The sequence below is a fragment of the Bufo gargarizans genome, chromosome 2, assembly GCF_014858855.1.
Source record: "Bufo gargarizans isolate SCDJY-AF-19 chromosome 2, ASM1485885v1, whole genome shotgun sequence".
NCBI lineage: Eukaryota > Metazoa > Chordata > Amphibia > Anura > Bufonidae > Bufo > Bufo gargarizans.
Window position 1 is genome coordinate 597,440,298 of NC_058081.1, and position 5,783 is coordinate 597,446,080.

The following is a 5,783-nucleotide window of genomic DNA, read 5'->3' on the forward strand; positions in this document are numbered from 1 at the left end:
GTCCACTACACCCGCTGCTTCACGCTGTGCCGCACATACTGTACACAGCAGGTTGACTTGACGTGAAATTGAGAAGAAGATTAAACAAAGCAGATCTTGTGCAATTACACTTGTTGGATACCTTGGCAAGTAAAAACTTGTTCCCCTACAGAGCTTCCCTCTGTTAAAGGGTAATCTGCTAATGATTTCAGTGAAGTTTACAAAGTACCGGGGGAGGGGCACAGGCGGGAGGGAAGCATAATAGCTGAAAAGACACATGAGGACAATGATAGGCCCTAGGACAAATCACTAGACTGACCTCCTGGGCTAGTGTTGCACAGTACAAACATGCCATGCCTTATAAATCTAGGTATGATACAACATACCGTATCCTCTAAGATTTACTAAAAACAAGAAAAGCAACAGTAGTTAAAAAAAAATACTAAAACATAAAAGTGTACCTTAAGTTTTGAAGAACTTTATTAAAAACTATTCTAAATGCCATAATTTATTATTGTTATATACCTTTTTACATTTTCCTTTCAGGTGTCTATAGCGTTTTTGGAGGGTACTATATCTCCTTATGGAGAGTGCCTTAATCGGTGTAAGGAGTCTTATAGGCCAGAGAATGCTCCTCTGGAATTCTGGGAAGTAGGGATGCAAATAAGCTCTTAGCAACCTCTGCCTCTGATTCCACCAGATGTAAGGCAGCTATCCTATAAGTTAATGTTTGACCTTTTAAACAGGCCTTGAAACATGACTTGGATAATAAATAAGCCAGCACCTCATCTGCAGACAGCTGTTTCAGGGTAATTGCCCCTCATCAGAGCAGGGAGTACTGGCTTAACTGGGTGAGAGACCTAGGTCAGGATTGGTCTATATCTCCTTATGGTGAGGAGTCTTATAGGCAGGTCTTATAGCACTTTGGATACCGTACACTCGGATTTGGAACGGAATCCACTGTGGGGCCAAAGTGGGCTACAGGGAGCATCTTCTGCACTAATGTGCTATGCAGATCTGCGCTGGCACAGGCAACAGCTCATGTCTGTACATCGCTCATTGTGACCCCACAGTTAAGTTATAGACAACTGAACCTCAGGTGCCTATTTTGTAAGTAAAATGTGGGAAAAAAACTATATGACAAAATTCATGCAACCATGCAATATGCAACTGATCAACAAAAGGGTAACAATGCTTTGAACTTTTGACTTTCAGGCTCCATATCTCACCATCTACTACAGCTTTGAACATGAGACTACCCGCCCCTAATAACAACACCTCTAAATAGTTATCTAAGATATTGCATAAAATATCAGTTTTTACCTCTGGTATGCTGATTATAGGAGGGGACTTTAATTTAACCTTGCACCCCCTTTTGGATGCCTCCACTCGCAGGTCCGCGGTCTCCTCCGGGGTGCTGAAGGGGCTACTTAGCAAGCTTAGATCCATGGGTTTAAGTAACGTCTGGAGATCCATTCATGCTGATAGAACGGAATATTCATTTTTATTCGCATCCCCATAAGTCTTACCAGCGCCTCGATTACTTATTCATCTCTGATTGGTTACTCCAGGTTGGTAAAGCTGAAATACACAATATTACAATTTCAGACCATGCCCCAGTATCCCTATCCTTCACTGTCCCTGGGTCCTCTAGTAAGGAGTGGATTTGGTCTCTTAACTCTACACTTCTCAATTCTCATACTGACACAGACTCATTTGGGAAGAAGCTGTCGGAATATTTTACACTTAACGCTGTAGCTGAGACCTCTCCTTCTTCCATATGGGAAGCCCATAAAGCCGTCGTGGGTGGGGAATTCATAGCTTTGGGTTCTCATTTGAAAAAGAAGCGTGAAACACATCTGTGTTCCCTACTTTCCAAAATCTCTTTGCTAGAACAAGCCCATAAGAGATCCATGACAGACACAGACTTAGAGGCTTTATCAGTTTTTAGAGGGGAACTTAAGGATCTTTTAAATGTCAAAGCGGCTAAGGCCTACCTAAAAATCAGGCATAAACAATATGCACATGGAAATAGGGGAAACAGATTGATGTCGGCCCTTATTAAAAAGAGAAGCGAACAATCTTACATCGCCAAAATGCGTAATGAGAAAGGTCTGGTAGTGTCTGACACCCCAAGCATAGCCAAGATATTTAACTCATATTATGCCGCTCTATATAACTTGCGTAAAAGTGAACCCTCCATTGCCAACCGGGACAGGGAAGCCCTCACTAAAAATTTCTTGGCATCTCTCAATTTACCTACATTGTCACAAGTAGATAGTGAATCCCTAACCACCCCTATCACCCTTTTAGAAATCCAAAAAATTCTCAACTCCACCCCTTCAGGTAAAAGCCCAGGCCCTGACGGCCTACCGATTGCTTACTACAAGAAATTCTTCCATATACTCGGTCCCCACCTTGTGACTTACTTTAATTCATTGCTTGAGGGTGCCCCTCCGGCTAAATAGGCACTAGAAGCTCATATTGTGGTCCTCCAAAAGCCGAATAAAGACCCAGAGGTTCCTTCTAGCTATAGGCCCGTTTCCCTCTTAAATTCCGACACTAAACTTTGGGCCAAACTTCTGGCACATAGAATTGCGCCATTCTTAAAAAGCCTTATCTCTCCTGACCAAACTGGCTTTGTAGGGGGGCATGAGTGCAGGGACAGCACATTTAGAGTACAGATGTTAATACAACATGCTTTGAGACATAAGAGCAGCTTGACCCTTTTGAGCCTTCCAGATATCAAAAGCTACTATTTGGCCAATCTGATTCGCTTGCACTCAGAAATTCTGAATCCTTACTCTTGCAAACTAGGCTGTCAAATAGTTAACAACTCATGGGATCCCTCAGAAATTGCCAGACTATGGGCGAACCCGTCATTAGATGCCATTGGAAATAACCCATCGAACCCTACATTTGTAGGGGTGCATAGGGCCTGGAAGAAATTCTCTTCTCAGCTGTCACTCCCTGTAGGTCCCTCTCCTTTCATGCCTATCCGATTAGTTCCATATCATCTTCAAGATGGATATAGGGACGACTTTAACCTATGGCCTGGTTTCCGGAATGCAGCTGTGGGGGACGTACTAAAGGGCAATGTAAAACCAGAGTTAGAACAGTTGAAAGAGGCTTATAATGTACACAAATGGTTGCACTTACATTACCTACACTTAAGTAAAGTATGTTTGGAATACTTGGGCAATGCTCGGAAGGATTATACTCCCTCCTGGTATGATGTTATCTTGCAGTCCCACAACCCTAGAAACAAGCTTCTCTCTTGTCTTTATAATAAAATACTAGAGCCTCGAGGTACCAGGAGACCTCCCTATATCACCCAGTGGGAATCTGACCTCGGCGTACACCTCTCGGATACCGATGTGGATAGGATTCTCAGTCACTCACACGGCTTTTCTAGTTGCATATCAATGCAGGAAAACGCTTTTAAAATAGTAACTAAATGGTATCGCACTCCAGATTTTCTAAATAAGATGTTTCCAGAGGTGTCCGCCGATTGTTGGAGATGCTCTGCAGAAAAAGGCACAGCTCTGCATGTTTGGTGGTCTTGCCCTGGCATCCGCCTTTTCTGGGATGGAGTGGAGAGTGAGATTAGGAAAATCTGTTCTACCAGCACGACTCTAACAGCCACAGCTGTCCTCCTGAATCTACCAGACCTTAATTGTCCCCTTAGCAAACACTCCTTGCTCTCTCACCTAATAGCTGCGGCCAAGCTCCTTATTCCACTGAAATGGCTCTCTACACAGGCTCCAACTGTACAAATGTGGAAGGAGAAAGTGCATGAAATCTGCAGATTCGAGGAGTTATCTAGCTGGGAGACTTTGTCTCACGATAGGTATATGGTCACTTGGGTCAAATGGTTGGACAAATCTTAAAGGTGCCCCTCCTTTTAGGTGGATAGCATCAGAACAGCAGGTAGTTTACTGTCTCTTGGAGGGTCCTCCCTACACGTTTGTTTAATCGTGTCTCTCATCTATTGGAGGTTTGGTCACTTCTCTTTCTCCTCACTAATTCATGCTGCGCATATCTGTGTTTAATGTGGTACCTCTGTTTATGGCTGTATATTATTGCTCTTTATCACTTGTATACCGCTTTATGATCCAGGGGTATGTTGCCCCTAATATGTTTGTCTTGATTATTTATTGATCTACTTACTCAATAAAAATAAATTTGAAAGAAAGAGAGAATGTGAGACCACCATCATTTTATAGACAATCATCTTGGCTATCTCATACATAAATTGAACTTGCAGCTATTTAGCATATGATTAGTTATGCAGATTCTTGTCGTGTAGCTGCATTGTTACTGTTTTGCTCCTGGGGGTGGAACAACCTTTTTCTTCTTGTATACTACAAATTACAACCTGTTCTCACATTCCCCGATAGCTCAGTGTGTTATTAGGTAGTCTCACGTTAGAAGCTGTAGTGGATGGTGAGATATGGAGTCAAAAGTTCAAAAGATTCTTACCCTTTTGCTCATCAGTGTAAGTATTCAGACCCTTTGTTATGAAACTTGAAATTTAGCTCTTGGACCTCCCAATTCTTTTAATCATTTTTCAGATGTTTCTACACCTTGATTGGAGTCCACCTGTTATAAATTCAGTTGCTTGGACATAATTTGGAAAGACACACTGCTGTCTATATAAGGTCTCACAGCTGACAATGAATCAGAGCAAAAACCAAGCCATGAGGAGAAAAGAATTGACTGTAGAGATCTGAAACAGGATTGTGTAGAGGCATAGGTCTGGAGAAGGGTACAAAAAAATTCTGCTGCACTAAAAGTTTCTAAGAGAACAGTGGCCTCCAGAATTATATACAATTTTCAAACAACCAGGACTTTTTCTAGAGCTGGCTGCCTCGCCAAACTAATTAACAGTGGGAGAAGGGCCTTGTAAGAGAGGTGACAACTCTGTGAAGGTCCTTGAGTGGTCCAGCCATTCAAACATCTCTGGAGAGACCTGAAAATGGTCCCCATCCAACCTGACAGAGCATGAGAGTATCTGCAGAGAAGAATCGCAAAATCCCCAAATCTACCTGGGGTATGATGCAATCCTTGTGGCATAATAGCCCAGAAGACTGGAGGATGCCATCACTGCCAAAGGTGCTTCAACTGTCCTGAGTAAACCGTCTAAATACCTATGTCAATGCAAGATTTTTGTTTTATCTTTTCAATAAATTTGCAAGGAATTTTTAACATTCTGTTTTCACTTTCTTATTATAGCGTTTTTAGTGCAGAATGAGGGGGAAAAACTAGAATTTTTTTTATTTTAGCACAATGCCGCAACATAACAAAATGTAAAAGAAACTGAAGACTTTGCAAAATACGGTGCACTGTATTTCAATATTTTTTAGTGCCTCCGTATAACTTGTCTCTGAGGTTGTGTCTCCGACACCAGACCTTGTACACAGGAGGCAGAAACACTAACAATGATCCATGCCCTGCACTGTTGTCTATTGTATCTGCCTAAGGCCTATTGCACTTTTTCAGTATTTTGCAGTCTGCAAAAAATACGGATGACATCCGCGTGCATTCCGTTTTTTGCGGAACGGAGCATCTGGCCCCTAATAGAACAGTACTATCCTTGTCCGTTATGCGGACAATAATAGGACATGTTCTATCTTTGAACAGAACGGAAAAACGGAAATACAGAAACGGAATGCATACGGAGTACATTCAGTTTTTTTATTTTTGCGGACCCATTGAAATGAATGGTTCCGTATATGGACCGTATACGGAACGCAAAATAGGAACGTAAATGAGAAAAAAAAACGTTTGTGTGCATGAGGCCT